We start from the raw sequence: 14,211 nt of genomic DNA on the forward strand, positions 1-14,211 counted from the left end.
CTCTCTACCTTCACAGCTATCATTCTGATCCAAATACCATCATCTCTTGCCTGGATCACTGCTCTAGCCTCCTAAAAGATCTCCCTGCTTCCACCTTGCCCCTTATAAGGTGCTATTCTATGTGATCAGAGCTTCTGTTACTGCTCTGACCTCAGTTCCTACTTGTCCCAACTCAAGCCACAGGGACTTCCTCCTGCTCCTCCACCATTCATGCTCCTTCTCTCTCTGTCTGAGCACCATTCCCTCCAAGATCCACATGGCTCACTCCCTCTTCCCTTTCTAGGGAGTCCTTTTCTAGGAATTCAGATCTGATATTCTCATGAGCCAGGTCTCATCACCCTTTTCAAACCTGCAACTTCCTCAACCCCTCCTTCATACTCTTCAATTGTGCTTATCTTTTACTACACTTTCCCTTTTCTTTCTTTTCTCTCTTTTATTTTTCTTGCACAGAACTCATGACCTTCCTCCATTCTATATGATTTACTTATTTTTATGTTTATTATTTATTATATGTATTATTTATTCCCTCTCTTCTCTTCCCAGAAGAGAGTGAGTCATTTGGCATAATATTGCACCAAAGTTATTCTGCTGCAGATTACAACGTTAACAAAAGAAAAACGTTGTGGAATTTTCTTTCTTTCTTTCTTTTTTGGTGTTCCAATTGGAAGACTATAACCATCTAGCAATGGAGCAAAGAACAGGTCTCAGCCACAAGGAGCAGCAGCAAAATGATGGAGGAAAGACAGGTAGGTAAAGAGAAAAGGGGCATGGACTGGCCCTGTGGCCTAGCAGTTAAGTTCAGTGCACTCCACTTCAGCAGCCCATGTTTGGTTGCCAGGCACTCATCAGCAGCCATGCTGTGGCAGCGACCCGCATACAAAATAGAGGAAGATTGGCAACAGATGCTAGCTCAGGGCGAATCTTCCTCAGAAAAGAAAAATATTTTTAAAAAAAAGAAGAAAAGAGAAAAAGGGTGGGAACTGAGGTGAGAAGGAGCTTTTGAATGTCAGTCCAAAGTGGATGATGTTCAGAATGAAAGATGACCTCGTCAGAACAGAGAAGGAACATTTGGCATCATTCTCTGGACCCCCAAGACCTGAGGAAGAGAGGCCTCTTTCTGTTAATGGATTAACTGTAAAATTGCTGTAATTGAAACATGAGCAAATGGAACAGGGAAACAAAGGAAGAATGGTATATCCTGCAGAGGGCTAACTCAGCAGGAGCCTACAAAATTACCAACAAAGAAGGAGCCATGTCTTTCCTGGCAGCAGTAGAAATTGTCGGGAGCAATTAGGAAGAAATCTCCAGGAAAAAAGGGACTCACTGGGGATGAGAACAGGGGTCTCCAAGTCCAGCTGTACCTCCGAGAGTCCACTGCTGCCCACCTAGGAGAAGGTGACCTTGCTTTTATTAACAGAGCCTCAGGCTTACAAAGAATGACTTTGTCCTCTACAATATGGCTCAGACTGTTGTAATTAACATTGATATGGAGGGGATGGTACTTATTAAAATAAAAAACCAAATACTGAAGCTACCTGTTAAAAACAATCTATTTATATCATTTCTAGAATAGTTGGTGGTCAGCCTTTCTTTTAATGTAGACCAAATTCCTCCCTATCCTAAAATATGAGCAATCCATTATGGAAATACAGGTATTATGTTACCAAGCCTAAAGTTATTTTTTTAATAAGAAAGCAATTATCAGTGTGATTTTTAAAGTTTTGTCTAATATCATCCCCAATAGTGCTAAACACTCTATAGCTTTGCCTAATAATTCGATTCATATACATATAGAGAATTCATTTGAAGCCAAATATTTTCACTTCATGACACCACACGCAATACCTAGCGGACTAAGGAAACTAATGCTTATTTTAGAATATTCCGGTATTAACAAACACAAGGCACAGTTACTGTGTTCACACCAAAGTGTCTCTTTGCAGCAAACTACACTACCATGCACTTAAGTTGGCACAGAAGAGGGACCCCAGCCCACGCGTTACAGGATAAGTGATCAATGGAGATAGCACAAAAGTCCTGTAATTCCTCTTAAGCTTTTAAGAAATGCCCTCCATCAATATCAGTAGCTAGTTTTCTTTAAGGCTTTTGTGTGAAGGAAGGTATTATCAGCAATTTTGACAAAAGATGTTTTGGTTTACACACAGCCATCTCAAGATTGTATATATATTTGCTTTGACTAACCTCAGAGATTCAAGCAAAACAAAGTTACAGTAGATCTGTAAAGAAGCAGGCCACGGTTCACGCTGGCCTCTAATACGGAGGACTTCCTTCCACCACTCAACAGCACGCAAGGGCAGGAGGTGCACCCGGAGACACCCAATGACAAATGCTTTCCTGCCCACAGCCAACCAACGTGGAGCTGCCAAGTCGTGAAAAATTACTTAATCATTACAGCAAAAAATGCACACGTGGGAAAGCGGGTAAATAAGCTCCATTTTAACCCAACGATCTCTGCCCAGGGCCTGACAGAGGATACCCAAGGCATTGATTTTTTCCAATTTTTGAATGAAAGAGTAACTGTCACTTTAAAACTCGTTTTATGGAATAAAAATAATCTCTCAGTGGATCTGTAAAAATGTATTAGAAATCTACCAGAAAGTGATATTTCTTAAATCCGTTAATCATTAGGGATAATTCCAACATGCATGCATAATGCACGATATGGAAGATTTTTTTAAATCCCGACATTTGAGGGGAGGGAACAGATTTCCTAGGGTTAACTTTGGACTCAGGACTTAGGCATGTGTCTTGCCTCTTGGGATGTGGATCCCCAGAGGGCCGAGCGCTCCCTTTGGAACCCACAGCACATGGCAGGGGGCGTAGCCCAGAGAAAGGGCTCAGAGAGTCTTACATTGAACTTGAACCTGCAGGCAAGGAAAGGTCCAATCCCCACTCTTACTGGCAATAATTGTGAGCTCTCTTCACTTGACTTCTCTTAACTTTAAGTCAAAACCCCCCCACCTAGAGGATTGGAAAACTAATCTTACACAGCAGGGCCATGGTCAGTCAGACAGTGTTCCACAAACACAAAGGGCAGGACAAATCCACCTAAGCCCAGATATAGTTGAGATAACTTTGATTCTAGAGTGGAGACCAGCTCCCCCATCCCCTCATTCAGGAAAAGAAACAGAATGTGCACCCAAAAAGTGCTTTCAGGGGCAAGGCCCCACAGACTCTGATAGACGAGCCTCAGATTTAGCGGACGTGGTCTCTAAAGGCCCCAGGTGCCGGCAGTAAGTCGGTAAGTCATTCCACATTTTCTCTGAGAAGCTCTGCTCACAATAGGTGCACCGCTTATTTTGGCTGAGGCTCAGTTTCTGCCGCTATAATTAAATGAGGCTGATGAGATGACAGCAGCTCCTCGAGAGATCAGAGGAGACGGCTCCATCTCCCTGCTCGGCCTCCTTCTGCCTTTTTTTCATAACACAGGAGAGCAAATTTAACCCACATCCTGGCCCAGCGGGGGAGCTCAGGAACAACATCAAATTCCGATTCAGCTTTTTCACTATCGCTGCCTCTCTGCCAGTCAGAGCATCTTCACCACCAACAGCTTCTCCATTATCCCCACACAGGATGGGAGACACTAATCCCAGCTCTCATGCTGCCTCCAGAAGAGCCTTAACCCTGCACCTAACGTGGCCTCTGGAACATAAAGCTGAACACTCTAACCGTCAACCACGAATGCTCAGTGGTCTGTGGTGGAACTGTGAACACAAATGGAATCAACAAGGCTGTAGTTGATCAACTGTTCTCTAAGTTAATAAATCTTCTTGTTGAATGATTGACCAAAGGACTCATGTAATATTATATGACACTGTTTCACTAATGGGCTGACAACTCAGCAAGGAATGTGTGTGTGTGTGTGTCTGTGTGTGTCTGAAGTTGTCTCTGTGTGTGTCTGTGAGTGTGTAGATGACAATACAAATGTTGGTTCCTTCCTACTACCCAGGTCTTGCTTCAGATCTTCTAATTCAGGAAACAATCTTCAAATTCTTAATTTTCGCCCTAGACCAAACTGAAAGGCACACTGCAAGAGACTCAAATGCTGTGCCACATTTAATTAGAAAGGATAGATTTCCTGTAAATTTCCTTAAAGGTAGTTCATAGGTTAACAATAGTGAGGGTCAGATCCTGATCTAAAATATGGGGTACCCCATGACATGTTTCTATAGATTCTTCATAAATACCTATCAGAAGGTAGGCATCTTCTTAGCTGGAAATTTCCCATATGCTTCCTGATAAGAATCATTTCTGCTATTATAAAATAATCTGATAGAACCAACCCAAGTTGGCAGCTCCCCGCATTAATAGCCTTTCATACGTGCTTTTGTAAAGTGTCTTAAAACACATTATTTCCTCCAGACAGAGTCCGTCACTTCCTCCTGATCACTTGCTCCTAACCTGGAACAATAATCCTTTAAGTGTCTGCCTGCCCTGTGAAGCTCAAGAGCGCTTCATGCCTTGTTGATCTTTCTAACTCCACCAATGCACACACTCCTGGGTGCACCTGAGTTTCAACAAAGCTATTTATTGAAATGTAATGAATCCTCTCCTTTGATCCTTGCAACAATCACGGGAGGTAGGCCGCTGAGGAAGGTGTGTGATGCTAAACCTACTCTCATGTCACCTCACAATGTACCTGATTTAATTGAATACTTGGCTACTCAGTTATCCTGATACCTCAAAATTAATTTTCATATTGATATGTTGTATACTTCCACGTAGATTGTCATTTCTCTGAGGGCAGAAGATTCTAGCTTAATAAACACGTTGTACGTTTGCATTGATCTCAACACAGTTTGAATTCCTTACTCACTGCAAGGTGTATGAAAAATCATGTTAACATAAACCCTAATTTGTAATTTATGGAAACTGGTGACACTAAGAGAAATGACCATCGTGATCTGCTATTGGAGTGACACCTGTACCCTCTCATTCCTGGCTTTCTGGCCACCAACGCCAGTGGCTTTTCTCTCTCACTTTGTCTTTCTAAGCCTATTGGCTTCCAAGCCTAGAAACTGACACTAGTCCACATCAGGCTGATAGTTCAACATTCCAGCTTCTTCTTTGGAAAATCTTATGTCACCCCAAAACTCACCCCAAGACTCAAGACTCAGTGCTCCCTGTGATTCCCCAGTACTAGGACAAGAAGTTCCAAGCTCAGATGGCTTCATCCCAGCATGAGACTGCACCACCACTGCAACAACCAGGCTCCTGGAAACCACAACATAATACAATATTAAGTAGAATTCAATCAGTAATTCCAAAAATCAGAATGAAACTTTGGTTAAACAACTGATTTATTCCAAGGTGAACCCTGAACTTCCAGGCTTCACTCAATATCATCCTCATAGTATTTTTGTTTTAATCCACAAATTATGTGCTTTCCTTCTACCAAATTCCCTTCATGATCCACTTGATAGCCTCAGATTTTCCAGTCCAGCACCCAACAATATTTACATATGTAGTTTAGTAGGTATATGTGTTTTCTATGTATTTCACGTATGCTCATTTTGCCGTTTCCCACTGGGGGTAAATAACTTGAAGGGAGGAGCTACATCTTTATTTAGTTTGTGTCTGTTTCAACATCCAACTTGGAACTCTGTGTGGAATGAGTTCAAGAAAGGCTGTTTAACTAAGTTATTTTATAGAATATAGCAGAATCTAAACAGAGATAAGAATGTGCCCACATATGCCATAAACAGAGCAAACATATTCGTTCTTCAGGGATCGAGCTCTGGGTGAGTAAACATCCATCCAGATTCTATCACTGCTCTGTCTTCGTTTCTTTAAAAGCATAGAGATAAGTATACACAGGACAACCCTCTTGTAAATAGCCAACAGACTGCACCAGTAAAGATCTACCCAGAACAATCAACAAAAGCAATCGAGACTGCAGGGGCTGGCCCTGTGGCCCAGTGGTTAAGTTCACACACTCCGCTTCTGCGGCCCCGGGTTTCCCCGGTTTGGATCCTAGGCCTGGACATGGCTCCGCTGATCAGGCCATGCTGAGGCAGCGTCCTACATAGCACAACCAGAGGCACTCACAACTAGAATATACAACTATGTACTGTGGGGCTTTGGGGAGAAGAAAAAAAAAAAGATTGACAACAGTTGTTAGCTCAAGTGCCAATCTGTAAAAAAAAAAAAGATTTCAGCCATTATGGCCTGAGTAGCTCCGGGATGCAGGATGGGCAAGTAAAAATGTATCTTTGGATGATACAACCAGTTCTTATTTCTGAGACTCTAAAATTAAACATGGATCCCACTTAAACCAGTTTGAGAACTAACCTGATAGCCGTTGAAGTTTAAATTCTCATGTCCACAGTGCAACCCCTCCAAGCTCCATTCCCTCTTAAATAAGACTGATGCTTGAGGCTGGTGTCACATACGCAGACATTTTTTTCCCATGAATCGCACACCATCAAGAAAGCAATGAAAACAGAAGTCTGCTCTTGAAACATTATTATATAAATCTGAGATTAAAATATGTAATCTGTTCTGCCAATTCTGTTTCCACACAGAGACGGCTTGTGTACTTTCCCTGCATGATCGTCATCATTCTGTTGGGCCACATCTCAAAACTAGAAACCCCAGAAGCTCCTCATTTAAGTTTGCGATTTAACTCTATCATCTGCTCGGTTTTCAGTGTGGGATATGGGCAGCGTCACATGGCTATGAGGCTATAAGCTAATTCATTAGATTAAATAAGTATAGAGTAAATAAACACTCAATATCTTTAGTAATAGGAACAATAAATTCATTTTAATCTCATTTTGGCCAGTAGCTTCCTAATTGTCTTCTATATTTATTCAAGTGGTCAACAAGGACCAGACAGATTTGAATAACCCACACAAGTCAGCAACAGAGTCTAGAACCTGAACTTGGGACCCTTCCAAATGTCCCCACTTCTGCACCACGAGAGGCTGATAAATCAGCAAACTGACAGACACCTGGGAGCTTGCTTATTCCTGTGCCATGAAGACAGCAAAGGTGGGGTTTTTCTTCTTCTTCCTCAGCCATTTTTTCGTAATTTTATTTCAGCCTGTCTATTAATAAACAACCAATTTGGGAACATTTCATGATCTTGGTTGTGAAAACTCTGGAGTGTTAAAGAATTGCTGGTGTTTTGATAATTGTTTTTACAGCATGTTTGAGCATACCGCATAATTTACTTCATAAACATACCCATGTGAACTTAATTAAGTTCTGGTGAGAAGTAACAACACTCTCAAGGAATAGATTATTAAGCAAACTGCAACCAACTTAGTTCTTGGCTCTCGCAATTTAGATTTAGATTCCTATGAATATACTCAATTGTGCATACTGCCAAATACTATAGTTCAGTGTTTGTTCATAAAATGTAATTTGAAATGCATGTAGGATGATACAGCCTTTTTGTAAAAGGAAGTTATTATCTGTGATAAAAGCAGTTGTTGACATTAGAAATGCAGACGCAAGGATCCAGACGGGAAATTTAATAAAAAGAAAACAAATGTAGCAGGGAAAGGGGGGGCTAACAATATGGCAAAGCAAAGCCAGATGTGGCTGCAAATATCTGCCTACAGGCAAAACCTGGACTCCTACCATTTGGACGGACCATCAGGGGCCACTAGAAGCAAAACATGGCCTCGGACTTGGAAAAGGAAAGTGGACTGTGCAATCCATCACTGCTGGCTGCACAGGACGCCCGTGAGTAGAAACATGCATTTGTTAATTCCTAAGCACCGGTGCTTTTGGTGTCTAAAGTTAATTGCCTGTAGATTTCCACATTGCCAGCCTTCTCATATCCACTGCTTCCCCATCAGACGTTCTCCAGCAGGCCCCACCCAGTAGTCTAATGAACTGGCTTTAATTACATCCCCTGTAGAGCTGCAAGGACAGGAGACGACGCCGGAGGAACTATACTTCAACATGTTTTACTAGGCTCAGATAATCTGTTACGTGTTAGATTCTTTAAGCAAAACTCACTGGAAAGTTCTCCCCTCTCCATGTCCATGCAGTTTTCATCCTGGAAATTATTATCATGGATCACCAGGATCCTGTGAAACTCCTAGTATATCTCCCCGATGCTCATCAAAGCCAGTTACTATGACGGACTCACCGCGGGTGCTGTTTGAGGGCTAAAGTTTTCAGTATTTCACGTAAGACAGATGTGTTTTTCAGCTTGCGTTTTACCCAGGCTGTCTATGACAGCTCTCTTTCCTTAAAGTCGAAAATAACTCCATGCCTATGCAAATAACAGAAAATGCACAGATATTCCGAAAGGGGGTTGTAGGGCACCAATCTAAATTTATCGCTGGACTTCAAGAGTCTACTTGAGTGTGGCTTTCAGGTTAGAGATTCGTTCTAAGACCCAGGGAGGATATACTAAAAGCATCAAAGGAAAGTCAAGTTTTCTGAGATATTTTTAGTACAAGTGCAACCCTTTCAAGGCGGAAGCTTTTGATAGCTCTCCAACCTTCAGCATAATTTAGCGAACCACACAACAATAATGCCCTTTCAGGTTTGTAAATTCCTATCACTCAAGACAACCCATAATCTTGAGCATCACGGAGCCCCTGTCTTCTCCTTCTCTTCCTGGGTAAATTGCTGGAAGACTCAAATTATAATGCAACTAATGAGCATGAAACCTGTGGGTGGTGTGGAAATACTTGGTCCTGCCTCAAACCCACAAAAATTCCAGAAGGCAGGCAGCACCCAAGGGTGTACACAGGACGTTGTAGAAAATGAACTGACCTTGAGACCCAGAATGATTTACTACATTTCCTGGATCTGTGTTTTCAATGGCGCAGAAATGTTTCTAATAACACAATTCTCAACAAGAATCACACATTTCTTCAAGTCTTGCGATGACTATGTTTGAAAACAACAATCGCCACATTAACAGAAATCAGACCTGGAAAGGTCTACCCACGTTGTTTTAAAGATATCAAGGTTAGGGAGTTTAAGAAAGTTTAGACTCTTAAACGAAGTTTTCTAACCAATATTAGGCAGCATCCAATTGCTAATTGAGACCCACATCCTGCAGGGTCCTGTGTTGAAACTCTCAGTCCTAGGGGCCATTTTCAGCCTCTGGGTGGAAATCCAGAGCTGGATCTTTGAGCCTGTGACTGTCTCCTGACCCTCCCTCTGCTGATGCGTTTGGCAGCCCCACAAGAGTGAGCACACGTTGGGCCAGCTAGTTAAATTTTGGCCAAATAGTAACCTTAAAGTGAGCACTTTCAGGATCTGGGTATGAATACATAATCATTTCTTTTAAAAGGTTTCAAACCTGCAGGATGTTGAATAAACAAGCATTTAAGATTGGGAAGAAAAAGATCTTAATGTCAACCTAGACTTCAAAGACATTCAGTAAGCTCATATGTGATAATGTTGTACTAGTTGAGATACAAAACAAGACGGTTGTATATAGATGCTAGCCTCTAATTTTGATTAATTATTTGGATCTTTTCTTCTTTCAACAGAAATACGTGAATATAACAGAAAATTTTAGGAAATGCGTATATGCAAAAAGGAGAAAATTATTATCACCCCTAACCCTAGCACACAGAGGTAACCAATGCTAGAATTTTGGTGTATGTCACTCATTCCTGTATTCCTTTATTATTCATTTATTTATTTAGCACCTGTAATGCACCAGGGAATGTGAATATTTTTCCTGTCCTTTGTCTATATATAAATATGGATATTTTTAAAACACAGAATTATTTTGTAGTGTTTTAACCTGAGTTTTATTAAATAACATATCAATAATGTTCTACTTCATCATCAATTTTACACAATTTTACTGGTTATATACTATTTCATTATATGTATAAATGTTTCCTAGCTTATTTAAACAAACCGTCATTGTTAAACCTATGCCTTTTATGCTATATAAAGTATTGTGCTAAATGGAAATTGTCAAACACATCTATGATGGTTTTATGATCATGAATTCTTACAATACACCTTTTACATCAAAGAACGAATAATTTTTAGGACTTGCCAAACTTATTGCCAAATTAGCTACCACTTATATTTTACATTCCCACCAACAGTATGTAATTTCTCATACGCTTCCAAAGACTGATTCTTTTTTAAGTTTTGTCAACTTGCTAGGTAAAAATGACATATTGTTTTGACTTGCAGTGTTCTTTAATTATTAGGGAGACTGAAATTTTTCTCATTTGGCTAGCTCGTCATTTCAATCAATAATAAAAGATATTTATTGAGTGCCAACTATGTCACAGACCAGTTCTAGGCACTGGGAAAGAAAAATGGTTTGCAAATCATGTAAAGAGTAATAAAATACCACGCGATATAACACAAAGACAACAAGACTCAGACAGGAGAGTCATTTCAAGAGCTATAATAGGAAAAGGAAGTTAGACTGGATGCACTTTTTTCTTCTCTTAATCGTTATTTTTTTAACTTTTTGTTTTGTATACATGCTATATACAAAAGAATACATACAACATATACGTACATTTTAAAGAATTATAATTTAAAAAATGAATAAAACAAATGCCCATGTACCCATCACCCAGCTTAAGAAACAGATATGACTGTTTACCCTGAAGCCCCAGGAATGCCTCCACCCAGACACAGTCCCCTCTGCCTTCTAAGAGTAAACTGCTGAGTTTCATATAAATCCTTCCCTGATTCTCTTTATAAATTGCATCAGATGTGAAGGTATCTCTGTATAACATACCGTTGAATTTTGCCTAGTTTTGAGTCGTTCCTCTGCCATTTTGTTTTTTGCTTTGTTTGTTTTGTTCTGGTTTTTGCATACACAATATTTCTGACTTGATCTGTGTTGAGTACGGGTTCTTTATTTCCACTGATAGAAAATCTTCTGTAACTTAACATATACCAATATACTTATCCATCCTGCTGTCAGTGGACATCTAGGTTTCGTGTGTTTTCTTTTTAGATCTATCACAGCAATGTTGCTATGAATAATCTTATGCTCGTCTCCCAATCAAAAAGTGCCAGTTTCTTAGGATATGTGTTGCATTGAACCACATGAAACTGTCATGTTTGTAAGTCAAAAGTGGCCGAATTACTGGCTTGTAGGATATGCATGTGTTCGACCTAATTCCTAATAAATTGTTTTCTAAAATGGTTTCACCAACTTGCACAGAGGCAGCAGTGTTTGAAAGTTCCTTCGTTCCACATGCCTGCCACCACCTGGTGTTGTGAGATGGTTTCATCTGGGCCGAGCTGAAGGGCATATGATGATAGTTCATTGCAGATTGTCCCGGCGACCAACAAGGTTGAGCATTTTTCACGTGTTTATTAGTCTCTCACGTCCTCTTCTGTGTCTGACCTTGTCATACTTTCTGCCTCTTTTTTTATTTGGCTATTTATTGTTTCCTTATTAATTTGTAAACGTTTGAACACATCTTCAGAATACTAATCCTCTGTTAGCTGTGTGTTGAAATATCCCAGCTTATGACTTGCTTTTTCACTCTCTCATTGGTGTCTTTTGAAGGACAGAGGGCCTTAATTTTATCGCGGTTGACTTCATCAATCTTCTCCTTTCTAGCTTCTTCTCCTGTGCTTGTATAAGAAATCCTGCTCTATCTTCAGGATCATGTGGATATTCTCCTATATTTTCTTATAAGTATTTTAAAATTTTGCCTTTCACAATTTGAATTTTAATTTAACCTTGCCCTCTGGTTTCATTATTGTCATTTGAATATGAACTGTAAGACTGCTTTTATGATTTTTCCCATACGCATAACCCATCCTGGCACCACTTGTTGAATATCCATTATTTCCACACTGACCTGCAGGTGTCAGCTCCATCATCTGTCAGGTTTCTATGTTTGCTAGGCATCTGTCAAGGCTCTCTGTTCTATTCCTTTGGTCTCCCTGTGTTAATAGACACTCTTAATTTCTAAAACTTTATAAGACTTGATATCTTATAGAGTTATACGTCCTGCCTGGTTCTTCTTAAGAATGTCTTGGTATGTCCTATCAATTTACCCTTCCATTTAAATTTTAGAATCTGCTAATCAAGTTCTGCAAAAAATATCCTTTTGGAATTTTTATTAAAATTGCATTAAAGGTATAATCAGTTGGGGAAGAATTGATGTGTTTTACTATAAGTCTTTCTACCATGAACGTGGTTCTCTCCCCATTCTTTAGTTTTCTTTATTATAACTGAACACAGTTGCATACATTTCTACATAAAGGACCCGCACAGCATTTGTGGCATGTGCCCTGGGCATTCTCCCACCTTCAACTGCGCCCTCCACACTTCCTGTCATGCCCTATGCCCAGGAGACAAACTCTGTAGACTCGATCTGCAGGTCCCTGCGTCCTCACTCCCAGGAGGGTTGGAAATAGGAAGCAATAGCCAGAACAGAGGACGGGAAGACAGTGAGATTGGGTGTTATTCCTCACCCTCACTGTCCCCCCAACCTCACCCTCCCAACCCCTCCTGCAGCTGCAATTCTCTCTCCAGGTTCTGCTCACCAGAGGGGTCGACGACCGTCTTTGTTGGTTTCCCTTCACCCTACCCTCATCTTTCCAGTCATAAAGTCTGCGTTGAACATGCCACCTGTTTCCTTTAGAAATCTTGACTGATACGAGAGTGTGTGTGAGGGCATGTGATTCCTCCTAATTTGTGGATTCTTTTGTTTTCTATATAGAAAATCATATCATCTCCAAATAGTGATATTTCATTTTTTCTTTTCTCATCCTAACACTTTTTCTGCTTGTCTTACTACACTGTTCTTACTCCAGAGCAATGTCGATTAGCAGTGGTAAGAGCAGAACTCCTGTTTCATCTCTAATTTTAAAGGGATTGCGTTTCATAATTTTCTCCTAGCAAAACGTTTGCTGTAAATAAAGGAAGTTCCATCCTAAGCCTAGCTTGCTAAGGTTTTATCATGGATTGTTGATGAATTTCATCAAATGCTTATCTGAATCTACTGTGATCACAAGATTTTTCTCCTTTAAACTATAAATATGATGAATTAAATAATACATTTTATAATGTTAAATCAATCATTCCAGAAATAAACTGTACTTGATCATTGCTGACTCTAGGTTTCTAATACTGTATTTAGGATTCTTGCCTATAGATTTACGGCGGAGATTGGTCTGTGATTTTCCTTCTACTAAATGTCCTTGTCTGTTTTTGGAATTAAGGTTTTATTAGTCTCCTAATTTGAATGGGAAGTATTCTCTCTTGTTGTATTTTTTGAAGGAGTTTGCATAAGCTTGTAACTATCTATTCCTTAAATATATAGTAGAAACTATCCATAAAAACATCTGGAACTGGTGTTTATTTTGTGGAAAGACTTTTAACTACTGACTCAAATTCTTTAAAAATTATTGGATCCTTCATGTGTTTATTACTTCTTAAGTCAGCTTTAATAATTTATGCTTTTCTAGGAATTTTTCAATTTCACCTAAGTTTTTAAGTATTTGACATCCACTTGATCATAATATTCCCCTAAAATTTAATCTCTGCTGCATCCAGACTTATGAGCTGATATCATCCTGATATTGTTTGTGGATTCTCTTTTTTTCTTGAACTGTCTTACTAGAAATTTGTCCTTCTAAGCAACTTGACTTTGATAATTTTATGGTTTCATTTTCTATTTCATTTATTTCTGCTAATTGTTTCCTCTATTATTTTTGCGCTTATTCTATTTCTTTTTTCTATCTTTTTAAGATAGCTCATTTCTTATCAGCCTTTCTTCTTTTTTAATATAAGCATTTAAGGCTACAAATTTCACTCTAAGATACTACTTTAGCTATATCTGCCAAGTTTTAATATATAGTATTCTCGTGTTTGTTATCATTCAGCTTTAACTATATTCTAATTTTTATAGTGATTTATTCTTTGAGCCACAGTTCTTTGTTGTTTAATTTCCAAGTGTATGAGGTTTATCTTAAGTTCAGCTTTTTGCTGTTAATTTCCAGTTCATTTGTTTTGTGGTTAGGAACTTCGAAATTTGTAAACTTGTTTTATGACCTATATGAGTACTCAATTTTTAATTAGTCCATGCATGCTTAAAAAAGAACGTGTATTCTCTAATAGCTGGGTACAGGTTTACACACACACACATAAATATGAACACATACATATATGTATGTATATTTCTCAGTAGACATCATTAATTGTGCTGTTCAAATCATGTCCTTGATGTTTTTTTCCACTGTATCTATCAATTACTGAGAGAGGTA

Source organism: Equus asinus, chromosome 29, assembly GCF_041296235.1.
Source record: "Equus asinus isolate D_3611 breed Donkey chromosome 29, EquAss-T2T_v2, whole genome shotgun sequence".
In the NCBI taxonomy this organism is placed as follows: Eukaryota; Metazoa; Chordata; class Mammalia; order Perissodactyla; family Equidae; genus Equus; species Equus asinus.